Source organism: Haemaphysalis longicornis, unplaced genomic scaffold (assembly GCF_048455015.1).
Source record: "Haemaphysalis longicornis isolate Haplotype H1 unplaced genomic scaffold, Haemaphysalis longicornis Haplotype H1 scaffold_5, whole genome shotgun sequence".
Taxonomy (NCBI): Eukaryota; Metazoa; Arthropoda; class Arachnida; order Ixodida; family Ixodidae; genus Haemaphysalis; species Haemaphysalis longicornis.
The window spans coordinates 176,409,062-176,427,639 of record NW_027526385.1 but is presented as its reverse complement, the minus strand read 5'-3'; the positions used below and the strand labels follow the sequence as shown (position 1 = coordinate 176,427,639).

At 47.0% G+C, this 18,578-nt stretch overlaps 1 protein-coding gene and 1 long non-coding RNA gene across 2 annotated transcripts in view; one reads left to right on the top strand and one right to left on the bottom strand.

Moving 5' to 3' along the window:
- LOC144139524 (uncharacterized) overlaps window positions 1–18,578 on the top strand; it is a 49,679-nt gene that overhangs the window by 21,384 nt on the left and 9,717 nt on the right. The gene's annotated exons all lie outside the window — the stretch shown is intronic.
- LOC144139523 (uncharacterized) lies at window positions 6,672–12,569 on the bottom strand. Its single transcript, XR_013316245.1, has 3 exons — window positions 12,480–12,569; window positions 9,859–11,201; window positions 6,672–7,540 (listed from the first exon to the last, which is right to left on the bottom strand). It is a non-coding gene; the product is annotated as an uncharacterized LOC144139523 (long non-coding RNA).

The window sequence follows — 18,578 nt, the reverse complement described above, 5'->3', positions numbered from 1 at the left end:
CGTTCTGTCATTCTGTTACATTTTACCTAATGCTACCTTGGTGTGGCGGCGTACAGCAAAATAGGCCACCCAGCCCCATCTCGTTGCTGGCAGGGCATTATGACATGGGCAAAGCTTCCCTAGGAACGCCCGCAGTGGCACCACCTAGGAAAAGCTGCTACGCGAACATGCCTGCGCCATTGATCAAAGCATTTCACAGCCGCCTTGTTTCCTGCTGATTGTGCTCATAATCCCCTGCTGTCACTAGCTGCTTTATCTGTATGCGCTAAGTCACTAGCTAGGTACAGTACTACAGTCTCTAGTGCACCCACATGCATGCATTTTTGTGGCTATGCTTGTAGGCAAGGCAAAACATTCTGATGAAATCGACACTGCAACAAAGCGTGGGATGAGGCATCATATTTTATGTTTGCTAGATGAGGTGTTTGTCTTTTAAGAAGCACAAGACCAGGAAAAGTTCTTGCACACATTCATATCCCTGCATCAGTGTTTGCTTCAGAAGAACGCTTCGACTAGTTCCACCAGTCATGTCTTGACATCCGCAATTAGTAATGTCACAAGTTGTCGTGCAGAACAATATATGGGGCAGCCGTGCCTGTTTTCACGCCACTTTGGGAATTTTCATGCACTAATAAAGTACTGCTGCTGCAAGTGGCATATTATTTGTATTCACAACACTGTAATTACTGATGCTGGCCAACTTGCTTTTGCACTTCAGTGTCTCTTTAGGCGTCTGTATTGTACCGTAAATCCATTAGGTCCCTCCTGGGCAGATGTGCTGAACTATGCTCCTGTGCTATGTCGCTTTTGCATGCCAATATATTTACTTCCTCTTTCTCTCTTTTTAAGCATAGCAGCAAACTTTGAGGTGCAAAAAGTGTCGAAACATGAAAAAGTTCAGTGTAATTCTTCGTGCTTGAAATGAGTGAGCTACATTCTGCGCATATTACACCTTGTGGCATTTCTGCTGCCAACAGGCCTGAAAGAAGGACACGACAAGTGCTTGACTTGCAACAAAGTTTATTTGTTTGCACCACAAAGATATGCAAGTACAAAACATCAAAAGCAAGAATCACAAGCAGGAGCCTGCGTCCTAGCCTTAAAAAGGTGGCATTATGCGAACCATAAAAACACAACTTCAGTCATATGCATACTCCTATCACTCAGTACATTCACATTAACAACTTCAGCAATTGTAGCAGCACCCACACAAACAAAGCACAGCAACATCTCTCACTAAGTGCATTGGCAAAAAAATTCACCTACACAGTCCGTACAGATGATTAACAAGCAAAGCTGTGACATGCAGTTGCTGTTTTATGTGTGATGCGTGGCCTACCCATTGAGCTGTGCTTCACAGAGTAGCTTGCTGCATGTGCGCTCTGCTGCGAGAGACGCCTTAATGTTCCCTTTGATGTGGCATTCCCAAGTAGCACTGTCGGTAGGTGTGAGAGTGTAGCTGCGTCATCTATAAACCTATAAGCCAATCTCTGTCTTTGTCGAGAGTTCGACGGAATGCCATCTGGTCAGGTAAAGGCATTTGTATAAATGTTGCAACAAAATTGACGTTTCGGGATCCGTATGGATCCCTTGTTCATAATGGATTGATGGCTTAGCAGCAGGCTCTTACGTAGCGTTGAGCGCATGACGTAATGTACGGGAGTACACATGGTTTAGAGTGCCAGATGATCTGTTGATTGTGTTGCTTGTTGTCTGAATTATTAGCGATTCAAGATTGAGCCTCCTTGCGAAATTCTTTCCCGGCGACCACTACATAATTCAGTCACAAATCTCCCATCAAAGAGCGAGCAGCCAAAAAATTGGCACTGCGTGCATAACAAATTGGAAGAACTTCCGAGAAACCACCCCCGCTGATCGGATAACAGTCTCGAGGAATGGACTACCAAGCTCATTCACGAGGCAAGAAAACACGCCAAGGAACTTTCCCTTACGCAGGATAACCCAGCCATCGATGCCCATCTCCTCCACCTCTGGGACGCTCGTAGAGGGCTAATCAGGTGGTGGAAAAAGAACAAGACGAACCGCAAGCTGAAGATCCGCATTGCGGAAATTACGGCAGAAGCTGAAGTGTACGCCCGTGAGCTGAGCCAGCACAACTGGACGCAGTTCTGCAACAAGCTGCAAGGAACGCTGGGAACCCGCCGCACATGGTACCTGCTCCGTTCCCTTATGGGCCCCGGTGAATATAAGGCGGTCGCAGCAGACCAGCTTCGCCGATTAATCCACAATTACCCGGGTACAGAAGAAGACTTGTTGGACGAACTTATTAAGCAAGCCTTGGCGCCCCCACCTCACGTCCAACCCACCCAGGCACCTGACTACACAGGCGATCCGAATCCCAAAATGGACGAGCCGTTCTCCATTGCTGAAATCGAGGCGGCAGCGTACAACCTCACCCGAAACACCACTCCGGGTCGAGACAAAATCCCTAACAAATTATTGCGAAACCTCGACCATGCCGTCCTAGAAAATCTTCTAGTCTACATCAATGAGTGCTGGCTGGCGGGTTCCTTGCCCCCACAGTGGAAACACACAGACGTCACTTTCATGCCCAAGCCCGGCAAACCCTTGAACTCCAAGAATCTGAGGCCTATTTCTCTGACCTCATGTGTCGGCAAATTGTTTGAACACCTGGTTTACAACCGGCTCTCGCCCCACGTTGAAGACAACGGCTACTTCCCTGACACGATGTAGGGCTTCCGCCCACATCTGTCAACCCAAGACATACTACTTCAGCTTAAGGAGGAAGTGCTGGACGACTTTAATAGCCACAGCAAGCGGTCCATCTTGGCCCTCGAATTAAGGGGGCATTCGACAACGTTTCTCACCAAGCCATCCTTCAAGGCCTCGCATCTACAAACTGTGGCGAGCGCACATTCCAATACTTTGTCTCCTTTCTAACCCAGCACACAGCAACAGTGGGCATCGGGCACCGTCGATCCGACGCATTTAAAACCCTGCCAAAGGGCACTCCGCAGGGGTTGGTAGTATCCCAAATACTATTCAACCTCATAATGAAAGACTTGCCACCCCTACTAAAAGCCATCCCGAATCTTCGCCACGCAATATACGCGGACGACCTAACGCTCTGGGTCCCCACTGGATCTCCGGGCGACCAGCAAGATGCACTTCAAGCAGCCATTCAGGTCACCCAACAATACCTGAAAGCCCGAGGACTCAATTGTGCCCCCGAAACATCTGCCCTTCTAACCCTGTGCAAAAGGACATATAAGAAGCGTCCAGATCCCATACCAGATCCAGAACTTACCATTAATGAGCAACGCGTCCCCAATGTCCCACTCCTACGCATATTAGGCCTCACCATACCAAAAGATGGCTCAGGCGCTCAGACAATCCTTCCCTTGCAACGGACTCTTGACCAGCTCATTCACCTCATCCGCAGGATCTCCCATCAGCGACTTGGGCTACAAGAAGCTGACACCCTGCGCATCATTCACGCCCTCCTTATTAGCCAGGTTGCGCCACCGTATTTGGCCCTGAAACCCGCAGAGAAAGAAAAGCTAAACATCGCCATACGCCAGGCCTACGAGGCCGCCCTTGGACTGCCTCCAAAAATAGCAACAAGAAAACTTCTACAGCTCGGCGTCCATAATACATGGGAGGAACTGGAAGAAGCTCATCGCATCTCCCAATTCACGCGACTTAAGCTCATGCCAACCGGCAGGGCTACACTTACCCGGCTCGGCTACAGGCCTCCCCCAAAATGCGAACAGAGGCAACGCATCCCTCTAACCATCCGACAGTACATCACAATCGCACCCATTCCCAGAAATATGCACCCCATCTATAACAAGGCACGCCGAGAAGCCCGGATACGAGCCCTTAGAAAACGCTTCCCCAACTCTCCCTGTACTCGTTACATGGATGCCTCTCCATACCACCAACAACCGGAACATGCCGTGAGTGTCACCGGAGCCAACAGTGCAGAACTGACGGCCGCTACACTACACACGACATCTATTGAGGCAGCAGAAGGACTTGCCATCGCTCTAGCCGCCACCACTGGAAACGACTACTTCACTATAATCCGCCTGCCGCAACTTCCTGCTAGGTCGAATAACACCCACGGCCTTAAAAATTCTGCAAAGTGTGCACCAGCTCCCGGAAATGCACATCATCTGACCCCCGGACATGAGTCCTTCGAGGGGAACGAGGCGGCACACGCCGCTGCCCGCGTTCATACACACCGGGCTATTTCTCAAGAAGGCGAAGTCACGCAGCCCCTTCGCTCTCCCAAGCCCGCTACTCTGAATTCATACGCAGACATCCGCGCCCATTACCGCCACGAACGACGACGCTTCCCGCCACCACATCCCCATTTATACAGAGCACAGGCGACTGCCTTTCCTCCATGCCATGTACCCCTCCCTCTACTACTCAACGTGTAATTTGTGTCCCCAACCAGGCACCCTGTACCACATGGTATGGGAGTATGTCCCCAAATCCTCACCCAACGTACGAGCAGTGGGCGGACCAGCTGGCCAGCTCCGACCTCTCAGTCCAGCGTATCCTGGTGTAGAGGGCTAGGGCAGCCAGCGCGGACCAGGGCTTCCCAGACTACAGGAGGCCCCCCACCTGGCGGGCACCTGAAGCTCGTCTTAATAAAGTTTATCCACTCCACTCCGTGGCTATGATGCGCGCGTGGTCCCACTCTATCTTGTGGCCCATCTTCTCGGCATGCTCTGCAAGTGCATTCGTCACGGTGTGGCCCTTGGTGACGTCATTTTTGTGCTGTTTAAGACGCCGGCAGAAATTTCCGCTTTCACCAATGTATACCGATTCGCAGTCGGCGCATGGGATTTTGTAGACCACACCAGGGAAACGTTGCCGAGGGAGGATCCTTTATGTTAAGCAAGTCACCCGTGAGCTTGCTTGCTTGCACATGCGCGATCTGCACACCACGTTTTCTGAAGACACGAGCAAGGGCTCCACTTCCAGGCAGTTCCTCCACAAGGACATGACATTAGTGTATCGCACGCCGTTCGATGTCACTGAGCTCTGCACCTTGCTACGGTTTTGCCTGTCTAACACTTGCTTCTCGCACAAAAGCGAATTATACAGGCAAGTTTTCGGTACCGCTATGGGGGCATCTATTTCAGTCACGACTGCAAATATTACAATGGAAGCAATTTAAAACAAGGCATTGGAATTATTTTAGCCGATACCCAAGGTGTTCCTGACATACTTCGATGACTGCTTCTGCGGTAAGGTGTACATCAGACAAACCAGCCGATGCGTAAATGACCGCCTCAGGGAACATGATCTTTCCATGAAGAATGGCACCGGGTCGCATTTGCCTCATCACTGCCGCGAGTGTGGCAAAGGATGCCTTCCGAGACTGACAGAGACAATCATTATCGGAAAGAGTCGTGACACCGTGGCGCAAGAACGGCGCGAAGCGTATTTTATCCCCAAAAAAAACAGCGCAGGCTGTATCAGTGAAGCATCGCTATCCCTGTTTTCGAAGGAGTACCGGATCCTAGACAACATGCGATAAAAAGGTGTGATTGTTGTCTTCAGCTGTGGCTATTTTGTTTTCATAGTATCTTTTTCAGATCTATTATCCTTTGTGTATGTTTGTGCGCTTGTAGACAAGCTACTTATATCGCTGTCTTTCCTTGGAATAAATCAGTTGTTAGTAGCGCATCTGTCTCGTCGTTCTTCGTTTTTTCTGTCCTCGTTTGTAGCGCTCGATTTTCCTTAAGCAATGAACCAACTAGCCCAACAGCATATTTTACTAAAACAGCGGACCCTGATTTACAACGCTACTTGCCCGTACGATTTCGAAAAGGAGCTTTTGTTATAGCCGATGCTTCAGCTATCACGTCTCTCTCTTTGAAGGGAACAAACAGCACGCGGGCTGCGATCGATCACTATTTTTACCATACATTATGTGCAAACAGCCTCGTGGATATCAACCCAGTATTTTTTGCCTTGCTGCCCATCGGGAAACGAATTATAAAACGGATCTAAAACGATAAGCCAGCTTCCACAGCTAAATGATGCACTAAAGCACGAAAACATTTCCTATCTGCCACTGTTTTCTACTTTAACCAGAGACAGGTGCTGCTGAAAACATTTTACTTTCAAATAAACTAAATCTAACGCTCAAAGTAAATACTTCACTTGGGAATTGAACTTTTAAAAATCTAGTCTATTATTTAGGAGAGGAGAAGTTTCCTTAGTTTTCGCACTTGACGAAGACGACGGCCGATATTTGTGCTGATGTATTTGTTACTTAGAGAAAGGCTGATTTTGGCTCACTTAGCGAGTGAGGCAAAAGTCACACAAGCGTTTATAGCCGCGTGTACAACAACTCTATTTAGGTCGTCAAACTTTTGAAAAGGTCTAAAGGATGGAGGTGGCGTTGGGCCAGCCCAAATATGGCCCATATTGGACGCGGGATGCAAGCGGCCAAAAAGTTATAAAATATCTTTTTTTTTCTGTGGTAAATGCAATAGGAATGAGAAATGTAAGGCATGTGCTCATTTCGCGCTATTTTTATCTTTGAGTAAAAATTTTATTTTTAAGTAAAAAGGTTTGCTAACACCAAGACATTCGCAAGGGCGTGAATAGTTTGTAGGCTTCTCATCTTTCTTTTTTTTTTACATTGAAAAAAAAAATGGCGGATACGCCTGCCTATGCGGTTAGTTTAAACATGTGATGGCGACGGCGGTACAGCGCGCTGGTGTAGCAGAGAAACCCCGGGCGAGCACATCCCTGCACCTGGCGGAGCGCCCTGCAAGTCGCCGGAGAAATGCGAGCTTCACGGGACAGGTTCCCCAACCTCCGTCACAGGCTGCTCGGAACTTGTTTCGGCAACTCTCCGCCAGGTGCAAACGTCGTCTGCATGGAGCTACTTTGAACGATGGTACCTAGTGTGCAGTGTGCTTGCGAAGCTCAGGATTTCGCCAAGGTGATTTTAAGAGCTTAGACTGCTTATTTGGACAAAGAAAAATTTGAGTGCAGTTGGCCTTTAATGCTGAGACATGTGCATTTCAAAATATTGGATTTGATTTCCCGTGAGTTTTCACTATTCATTTACGACTTGTAGTGCCATTCACACACCTCCGGAGAAAACATAACCCTAAATGAAGAGGCCCACACAAGGGGCACCGTATTAGGTGCCTTCTGTCCCTTCTGTAGTCCGAGAGCTTTGGCGTGCGGCACCCCATCTCTGACGCTGAGGTTCAGGGCGTGAGGACCGCTTGACCTTCTTGCTAGCCGAGCTCTTGGCCAGCAGGCACTCTACCTGGTCCCCGGTTGACCCCAGGGCGACGCCTGGCAATGCTTGTGGGCTGGACCTTGACGGTACAGCCGCACCTCCGGGCGCTGGTGAAGCCTGCCTTCATGGGCAGGCTCCTTCCTGGGGCTCCTTTCTGATCTTGTACATCTGCCGCAGCAGCTGCTGAAGGGCAGTGGCATAATATGGGTTGCCAGCAGCTAGGGAAGGCTGGCGCCACCACTCCTCGTAGATCTTCTGCAGCTCCGCAGTGTCCTACGTAAAATTTGTTCAGGATATACCACAGATTTACTCAAAATTTGTTGCATCTCCTATCTTTACTATTGTCTTCTTTGCACTGCTGAAGTAATAAGGGTGTTCCGTAGGTATTCAACTATGGGCCTACCGGGAAACCCATTAGGACAGAAAAATGTTCACAGAACTCACCTTCCCCTGCCAAGCTTAGATAACCAGTTTGGACCAGAGAATACTACGCAGGTATTTACAGATTAGTTTCACAAACATTAAAGGGACAGACAACCGATTTTTGTCAAGTATATATTCTCTATCCCAAATGAGAGGGCATCACTTAAAGCACCTTGACGAGAAACGGTTTTGCTGATAATGCCCTAGAACTTTTTAAATCGAATTTTTTTATCTACGAGCCGTATGTGTCCCTCCAAAACTAATGCTGGCAACCATGACATAGAGTAGCTGGGCAACATACTTTTATTTGTATGCGAAATAAAGAACGATATTTAAAAACTTGTTCCCAGCTAATAAAGTTTGAATGGCAGGCTTTCCTGCTCCTTTATGTGTTTTTTTTAATGCAACGGTCTATTTTGTACGAACGCGCCATCTGTTGGGATAGACGATAGGTAGAATCTGGCTTCACGTTGTGAAGGCGGGAAGTTCAATTCTCCCCGGGCGCGACATTTCTTTTTTTTTTTTGAGCTGCCGTTGGCATATTTGGAAACTGAAATCATATTTTGACAGAACAAACGCCCCTGAGTCAGGCAGAATCGTCAAAGCTCCTTCGCTGGGTCTGTTTACTGAACGCTGCCGTTGATTCTGGGCATGGAGGCTCAGTTAGCCACACTAGAGGCATGCTGAGAGGCACCCAGCGACGGCGGGCGGCGTGTCTTTAAAAATTTCAGAATAATGTTTAGAAATACATATGCAATTTAACCATGTACAAATATATGTTTTAAAAGGTTTTCAATACGCAAATAAACGCTTCAGCAGTTACAGTAGCTGCTAGGTTTGCAGGTCACGTGACAGGGACACATATTGTAGTGTCAAGTTTCGACACTACGAACCGCCACCCTTCCGATTTCAGGAAGTTTGCTGCCTAATTAAAATTATTTCCGCCAGTTTGTTTAGAGATTGCTTGTGGTTATCGGGCTATATAAAACGCTGGCTTTCATATGAGCTAGAGAACATATACGCGACAAAAATCGGTTGTCCGTCCCTTTAATGCATTCATTGAACTAAAATAAAACACAAGAAAAAGCTTTGTTTAGTGCCATGTTCAGTTACATAATAATGACTGATTGATTGATTGACTGCGAGGTTTAAAGTACCGAAACTACACCTTGCTTATGAGGCGCGCTGTAGTGGAGACAGCTGGGGTTTAATTTTGGTCACCTAGGAACAGCTAGGAAGAGTTAACGTGCGCCGAAATCTCGACACACAGACGCTTTCGCTTTTCACTTCTGTCAGGAAAATTGCTACCGCAGCCGGTATCGAACCCATGTCCTTGGGCTCAGCAGCACGACACCATAGCCACTTTAGTCTCACAGAACCCAAGCAACGCCTCTTCAAAATTCCAGGGTTCCTCAAAGCCTTACTTGAGAGCCCCTGACCTAGCGCTTTCGCAAGGCACCTTTTTATTCACAGGGCCTTAGTGGCATACAAGGACTATTCAGGGAAACACACAGAAAAAACATTAAGACCAGAATGTAAAATTTTACATCTCAAAAACTTGCACTGTGCAACTGACTATGTATCTAATGGTATGAGATTGGATCCTGGCAGAGTCTGTTTAACACTTCTTCTTTTAAGCTGGGCTGAAGACTGTCCCACCTGGTGGGGGCCCCTAACACCAGCACAGTGCTGTTTAATGAAAGTTTATTCCTCCTCCTCTTAGCACCCTCCCTATGTCAGAAAGGTCCTCGGAAGACATACGACAGCCAGCATACAAAATTTCACACTAGCTGTGACATATGAATACTACTTCATTCTTGCTCCCCTTTACATGCATTGTAAAAACTTGTTCGTCTTGCTTCTGCTATGATGCTACGCAGTCATGTTGGATTGCCTTAATTTTTGGAGTGTCTTTTTTGGCATCCTGTAGCCTTCTTCTACTTAGCTCCTGCAATTGTACCTTCGTAAAAATAAATTTTACTACAAGAGACCCCTGAAAAAATGCATGCACGTGGTTATAAAATAGGTAGCTCTTTCCAAAAGTGGAGTGTGTTGCTGAGAAACAGATCTTGTTCAGGTGTCTAGTTGCTACCAAGGTGTCCAGTAACTGGAGTAATGGTCACAATTATAAGGCTTTGCTAAAATAAATGCACGAGCACAAGCCACACCTCAACACCTCACGTTGGTGACTGCTTCCAGTTGAGCCCTGGGCCTCCAGCTGTGGCTCGGTATCCATAGGCAGCTGCTGCTGTTCAGGCTCTGCTGCCACCGGTTGGCCTTGCCCTGTGGGTGTGCTGGTGCTGGCTTCTTGGGAGTTGTCCTGTGTTTGCTTTCCCAGTCAAGCTTCCTGAATGCCCCCTCCAGACATGCTGTGAACAGTTAGGAATAGTGAAAACTGACTGTGAATCAGATCGAATATTCTCAAATACGAATAGTAGAAACCAACCGCGAAGTACATATATTCGAATGTAAATGGCAAAAGATTACTGCAAATGAATTATTTTCAAATGTGAATAGTGAAAATTCACTTCACATTGAATTTGATTCAAATTGCGCATTGCTCCCACGCCAGGCTGCTGTTAGCTGTGCCACGTATAAAGATGTATTATGAGCTGCACTGTTGTGGCGAATACCACACGCCCATTTATTCCTTCTAAGTGGAACAAAAATAGTAGAGCGAAGGTATGTACTGAGACATATGAACGTCTGGGCCATAATTTAAAAGTAGTTTTACAAGCACAGGCTTTCACAGTCAGGCTGTGCCATCTTCATTAGGACAGGTGCATCAGACAAGTCTAGTTAAGTGCGCCGTGGCTGTGCATGTGCTCATCGCTGCCTTTCTCCCGAATTAGAGAATTCAACACTGCAGAACAGAGTTTCTGCGATACCTTTCCGTCTACACTGCATGATAGCTTGCTTGAAGCTGAAAATTAAACTGAGAGAGATACCATGTTTGCATAAACGTTGGCACAGGTCACATAAAAGTAGCAATATATGGAGTGTGCTGGGGTACATAGCTACTTACAAGGTTCAACGTGATTTGGTGCTCTTCTGTCCAGCTTAGTGAGGGGGCTCACTCCTTCGTCGCCATACTGCCCTCTCCGCCACCCGCAGAACCAGTGGTAGACGGTGCTGACTGGGGGATTTACAGTGGTGCTAGCGAGCAGGCCCTCACCGTCCTCCTGCCTTGCCAGCTTCGTTTTATGAGGAGCTAGTGCGGCTGCTGGGGTCGTATCATCTTGAAAGTAGCGGAAGAATGCGGCACTTTTGTCCGATGTGGGTTTTAGAAGGCGAAGCCCATCGGCGCAGTCGAGCTCGTGGTTGAGCACCTCATGCAGCTTGATGACAGCAGTCGGCGAGACTGGCCAGTTGAGGAATGGGTCGTTCTGCTGAGTTGCTTTTGTGACTTCCTAATTTTGACATCTACAAATGCTTAGCAGTAGTAGAATGCTTTCCGGCAGTTTCGTTCAAGCTTCTGTGCTGACACCTTCACTCCTTGTGGAACACAAACCTGTAAAAAGAGAATATCACAAATTATCTCAATTCTCAAAATATTATTTAAAGCTTGATATACATAACCTGCAATATATTTTTTTACTTAAATTACAATTTTATGAAACACAAACGTGTTAAACGGTAATATTATGAATTATTTTAGTTGTGAGAATATTATTGAGAACCAGATATGCAATCTGTAACCTGCAAATGTTTTTTTTACTTCAATTACCCACTTCATCTGACAAGTTTCACAATCAGACAACTAAGAAATGCTGAAGTTCCAAGGTGATGCGCATACTGTATTAAAGATGTGCCTCCAAGTCATGTTCTGATCTACTTCGCGGAATAAGAAATTGTACAGGTTTAGCACTCGCCTTTCACTTAATTTTCCCATGTATGAAAAATGGCGTTTTAGGAAAATTTGTGTTGGTACCAAGCAAAAAAAACAAAAAACTTGCTCAATCGCTCACGAAATCGAAGCGGAACAGTTGCATGTTATGCTCTTGCATATAACACAATTCTCTCCAAAATAGGACAGTTATATGTTTCCCACATTTCGGTTACGTTTAAATCCACTGAACACGTAATAACACGACACGTTTAAAGCCTCTTTTAAAGCATTTTCAGTTGGTCTTTTTTTCCTCCTCAGCAAGGGGTGCCCCTTTATAGACCGAAGGGGGCAGGAAATAATTGCCTAAAAATCATTCATATGTGAAAATGTTAAAAGCATGACACACATGCTTGACTCTTTTTGCTCGGACCATACTATGAAGCGTTATTTGTTTGTGAATTAGAATTACATTACCCATTATTCTGATATTGTTTAATCTTACGTAAGGAAAAATAAATAAATTTGAACATGAAGTGAAATGCGGATTGTTTTTGCACGGGTGCTTCAAATCGTGGTCAAAAAATCCCAGCCCAACTCAATGTAATGTAATTTAAGCTATATGTTCTTTCACCTCGGCCAAGAGAACATACAACGACGAAGTTCAGCTGTTCTTCCCTTTGAAATTGAGCGTGAAAGACGGCGGCATCGATGATTGACCCGTGGCGTTGTTCAGCGTGACGGAAGCAAGTGTGATCAGTAGTAACCAGATTTTTAAGCCACCGCTACTGTAATAAATGCGTAGCAAAAAAAAAAAAAAAAAAAACTCGCTGGTGTAGCTTCGCAACTGCAACTGATCAGTTTGTCTTGATTTTACCAGGTCGGGTAGGGGGGTGATTTGGCAACGCCTCCCAGGACCTTGCCACAATAAATAAAGACACTGCCGAAGAGCATCTATGGTACCTCGTTGGGTTGGGGGCTCCCAGTCGACGATCCACGACGCACGGCACGGTTGCCTCGCCGTAGTAGTCAGCCATGCGTACGCATCCCCGCACGAAGCACGTCCACGTTATCGACGCTGGCTTTGCAGTCTAAAGGCACATTCCCACTGGCGATTTGTCTCGTCGCGCGACGGCGCGCGTCGCGCGATAAGGCCTTGAGGTGGTGTTCCCACTTGCGATGCGCGATGATGCGACTACGTTCAGCGCAGCTGCTTCCCGACTTGTACGACCTCGTTGGTGCGTCAACCATTCGCAGTCAAAGAAAATGATGTTACGCGACAAAAGCAGGTAGAAATCAAACTAAAAGACATGCTACTAACCTGGAGCAATGCCGAAAACATTTGCGGGTTGCGGGAGGAGCAGAAAATAACAAACTCAAGAACGCTCTTTTCAACATATTATTGCACGAAGAAATGCCCACGCTTGCTTTCACGCCACAACACCCGCATCACGGCCCACAAATGTCGCTTCTTTTCACAGGCGCAAAGTTCTGACGCCACCGAACTCTACGCGTGTTTACCAGTCGCCGATAGAACGATGAGGCTGCAAGTCAACCTACCGTCTCGCTGTCCACCTAGCTCTATACGATGATTACTTGCTTTTACAATCCATACACGCTTCTCCACACTGATGAGTTCCACGCTATTCGTTGATTAGTGCACGCGTACGCTGATGCCACTGACCAAAGAACCGATGCACACGGGAAGTTGCTTGCCGGCCCGACCCGGCGGGTACAGCGATAGCGGGCCAAGAGCCTGAACGAGCGAGCCAGCGGCGGTGGAGGCGGCGGCTCGTCCTCCCCCGCCCGCCCGTAGCGTTTGCATACCGGATGTAAAGAAACGTTTCGTTTCCGGCTACGTCAGCCTACGCCGCGGCCATGATTGGCTTACCGGTTTTGCAGGGCCGTCGCGCGACGAGGGAATTCGGACCGAGAGCGACCGGCTCCGCCGTCGCAAAACGCCGAAAAGCGACGGCCGGCTCGTCGCTTTGCGACGTCGCTTTTCGTCGCGCGACGAGGCGCATCGCCAGTGGGAATGTGCCTTAAGTCTAACTCGAAAGGTTGGTCGCGCCCGCACATGTCACAACGGCTGAAGAAATTAACTGCTACTTCGTCATCGAACTAGATAAAAACCGTAAAATTGCAGCAAACTCTACGCCACTGATGCTGCTGGTGCCGTGAACGTCGTGAACGAGCCCTAAACAAGAGCAGAGGAGTGCGGAGTACGTTTACTGCTTTGTTCGCACGCCGGCAGAACCAGCCTAAACATCAAATAGCAGGGAAGCAGTGCGGAGTACGTTTGGTGCTTTGTTCGAACTTCGCACACCGCAACGTTTTTATGGCGCAAGGTTTGTTTTGCATTCAACAGGTGGCGCACCGCAAACGCGCAATTTTTAAATTGTAAGCCGCGGCATTCGCGCTCACGTCTCCGGCTGCGGATGAGATTTCTTTTTCTTGGAATGCATTTTTAGCATTTCTGCGCGTACTGTAGCACGATATCACGTTACTGTGATCGCCTACAGCATCATCAACCATGCTTAAAATAAGACATATTCCCGCTGCATTTTTTATTCAGTGACAAAAAAGTAAATTCTCAACAAGAAAAGTGGGGGGAGGGTTCATTATGAGAGTAAATACAGTAGCTCTCATTTTAAGCACAAAAAACTACACTGAACTTTTTCATGTTTCGACACTTTTTGCACCTCAAAAATTGCTGCTATGCTTAAAAAGAGAATGAGGAAGTAAATCTACTGGGATGCACAAGTGACATAGCACAGGAGCATAGTTCAGTACATCTGCCCAGGAGGGACCTAATGGTTTTACGGTACACTATAGACGCCTAAAGAGACACTAAAGTGCAAAAGCAAGTTGGCCAGCATCGGTAATTGCAGTGTTGTGAATACAAATAATATGCGACTTGCAGCAGCAGTACTTTATTAGTGCATGAAAATTCGCAAAGCGTCGTGAAAACAGGCACGGCTGCCCTGTACATTGTTCTGCAGACAACTTGTGGCATCACTGATTGCGAATGGCAAGACAAGACTGGTGGAACTAGTCGAAGTGTTCTTCTGAAGCAAACAGTGATGCAGGGTTATGAAAGTTTAAAATGAGTGTGTGCAAGAACTTTTCCTGGTTATGAGCATTTTAAAAGACACAAACATCAGCTAGTAAATATAAAATATGATGCCTCATCCCAGGCTTTCTTGCAATGTCGATTTCGTGGGAATGTTTTGCCTCGCCTAGAAACACAGCCACAAAAATACATGCATGTGGGTGCACTAGAGACTGTAGTACTGTACCTAGCTAGTGACATACAGATAAAGCAGCCAGTGGAAACAGGAAAATTAGCACAATCAACACGAAGCAGGACGGCTTTCAAATGCTTTGATCAATGGCGCATGCATATTCAGCAGCTTTTCCTAGGTGAGTAGCGCAGTAAAGACGGGACAAAAGTAGAGACCACACAGGACTAGCGCTAGACATCAACTGAAATTTTTACTACACACATCAAAAGATATACAGGAAGGGCGCATGCGTGAACATGCTCAAAGCACAAAGAAAAAAGACAAGGTCAAGTGGTGCATTTTGTTACGCACGTGGCAAGTTCGCATCCAGATAATCTATTTCTTTTTTTGATGAACTAATAGATGCCGTGCTTACACACTTTTCACCGGCTTTCATGATGCACCACGCTTCAAACAATTCACGGCTGGCTTGGTCCTTAAAACAGCACAATGTTACTGTCTTCTCGTAAATTGGAACACAGTGTGGAACGCAGCGGCGGCAATGGTCAGCTAAATGGCCCCCCGCAGCGAGCGCTTGAACAGCTGTACGGTGCTCCCAGAGCCTGTCATTTATGCACCTAGCAGTCTGCCCAATATAGCATTTTCCACCAGATAGAGGCACTTCGTATACAACACCTTGTTTGCAACCAACAAACAGAGTGGCATGCCTCTTCTTCGGTTACCCTTCTTCTTGCCATTCACAGCAGAGCACATTCGTGCTAGTTTTTCTGGGGCGGAGAACACAACGTCGACACCACATTTCCCCGCCACCTTTTTAAGGCGGTTGGAGAAATTGTGCACGTAAGGGACGACTACAGGCCTCCTTTCTTTGCGAGGTTCATCTCGCCCTTGACGCCATGCCCCTGACTTGACGTCACGCAATAGGCTTTCAACCACTGCTGCTATTACTTCCTGAGGGAAGCCGGCATCTTTCAAACGTGCAACTTGGTGCTGAACACTATCGGCGACTTGGTGCTGACAAGACTTCTCGAGGGCACCGCGAAGACAGCTAACGCCAATACCCCTTTTCACTATCTTCGAATGCGCTGAACGATAATCCAAAATTGCCTTTTTTGACCGGGGCTACTACGCCCAACACACGCGTGTTCCACAGAAATTAAAACACGCATCAAGGAACTGCAAGGACCCATCATTTGGTAATTCATGAGTGAATTCCAAGCCGTCAGAGCACTCCAGAAATGTTTTCTTAACTGTCTTGACTAAAAGGTTTACTTCTTCTGGCTTCACCGACCTAGTAACAATCATGTAATCATCGACATATCTAAATATCTTTGCTGTCTTAGCCGTGTCAATATATGCCTCAATGCTGCAGCGCCAGACAAACGTCTTCAAATTTTCCTTCTTCCCACACACCATATCCGACTGGAATAATCTGCCTGTATCTGTTGTCTGCAGCATTGATGGGATTGAACATATTGAAAATTGAGACAGTATGTTTTTACAAGTTACTGTATTTTACCCTGTGTTGTCGGTTTGTTTATATTTGACTGATTCCTGCTTGGGTCCTGTGTGGGGCCTGCAGTATGTCATAAATAAATAAATAAATAAGCTGGTCCGCAGCAACACATGCAATGTACACTTAACTCTTAAGCCAAATACAGCCACCATAGCACATTGTTTTCACCTGTTTTGCAATTCACACAGTGAGAGCAGAACTGCTTAAATATGCTCCTTCTGGAAGCGTCTTTTGGGAAACTGGTCATTAGGAATGCAATAGTCATCACTTCAAAGGCTCTGTGACAAGCTTAATAACACCCACGCTTTGCAATTGGTCAGCTGTACACTGAATTTGCACACCAGACACTTTCCTAAGCGGTCGCCAGCGACAAAGAAAAAGGGGGGTGGGGGGTCACAAGAGATTTGAACCCTGGAACAACACATTTAGCAACAGAAGCGCACACCAAAGGGTCATCCTGTCTGACTGAGGAAATCGTCCGAGCAGTAGTAAATCACTGAAAGACTCAGGCCAGTTATCATTGCGCCTGCCGAAACTTTAGCGAGTTACACCTGCCGTTTCGTCAGCACGGAACGCTAGTGAAGAAAAAAAAAGAACGAAAGCAACATGGTCGTTTGCGCTATCACAGAAAAACATCGGGGCACAAAATGCAATTTCTGGGCCAAAGGTTGAGCCGATCACATGTAGGGTGAACGGTAGATCTACGTTTGAGAAACAGCCGCTCCAACTACGCGGCGACTGGCGAACGGTTGAGGCACTTCGAAATCTACAGCGCCGGCCAACACCCGAGAACGCGAAATCACGCACAGAGGCACGGTTGAAGCACTTCACGTAAGAGCATGAGGAGAGGATACAGTAGAGCGCACACTGCGTATCCAAACAGTTGCCGCTTCACGTAAGAGAACGCGAAATATCCAACACAGGCATGGTTGAAGCACTCGTAACTTCGCTACAATACGAAGGATTAAGCGTTAAATCCAAAGCGCGGCCGTCTCAGAGAGCGAAATAAAACACGCCGATTGATACACTTGTCGCTTCACGAAAGTGCCCGAGCAGAGGCTAGCGCAGAGCGCACACTTCTCCGGCGATATTCAACGCCGGCAGGGCGGTCCCACAGCGCGGGGAGTGTGCACAACGGCGGAAAAGCCAAGCGCCCTTCGCCTTTCCCACTCGCACTCCTCCTTTTCTCCCTTTCGCGTCTGAGCGTCCGGGCAATTTATTTCACGCCTCCCGGGCCTTGCTGAGCATGAAAGTAATCTCAGTGGACTTAGTACCCGCTCCTGTACTGCGCTGCTCGGGTTCGTTATTTGCCTCCGAATTTCCTTTCATCTTTCCATCCTGTTGTTGGCCTTGCCCTTCTTGTAGACCCACCTTTTGGTATCCACTGTGGTACCCTAATTGTCCGCCGGTTGTCATTTCCAGACAAAATCCATTTCTTCTTATTCTACGATATCCTCTATCCGAGTTTGTTCTCGTACCGAAGAAATTCGTTTCCTCGATCTATCTTAGCGTTACTCCCATCATTCGTCTTTCTATTGCCCGTTGAGCCGACTTAAAGGGACAGACAACCGATTTCTGTCGCGTATATGTTCTCTAGCTCATATGAAAGCCAGCGTTTTATATAGCCCGGTAACCACAAGCAATTTCTAAACAAACTGGCGGAAATAATTTTAATTTGGCAGCAAACTTCCTGAAATCGGAAGGGTGGCGGTTCGTAGTGTCGAAACTTGACACTACAATATGTGTCCCTGTCACGTGACCTGCAAAGCTAGCAGCTACTGTAACTGCTGAAACGTTTATTTACGTATTGAAACCTTTTAACACAAGTATTTGTACAAGGTTAAATAGTATATGTATTTCTAAACATTACTTTGAAAATTCTAAAGACACGCCACCCGCCGCCGCTGGGTTGCTCTCAGCGTGGCTAACTGAGCCACCGTGCCCAGAATCAACGGCAGCGTTCAGTAAACAGACCCAGCGAAGGAGCTTTGACGATTCTGTCCGAGTCAGGGGCGTTTGTTCTGCCAAAATATTTGATTCCAGTTTCCAAATACGCCAACGGCAGCTTAAAAAAAAAAAAACATCGCGCCTGGGGAGAATCGAACTTCCCGCGCCTCCACAACGTGAAGCCAGATTCTACCTATCGTCTATCCCAACAGATGGCGCATTCGTGCAAAATAGACCGTTGCATTAAAAACCCACATAAAGGAACAGGAAAGCCTGTGATTCAAACTTTTTTAGCTGAGAACCAGTTTTTAAATATCGTTTTTTATTTCGCATACAGACAAAAGTATGTTGCCG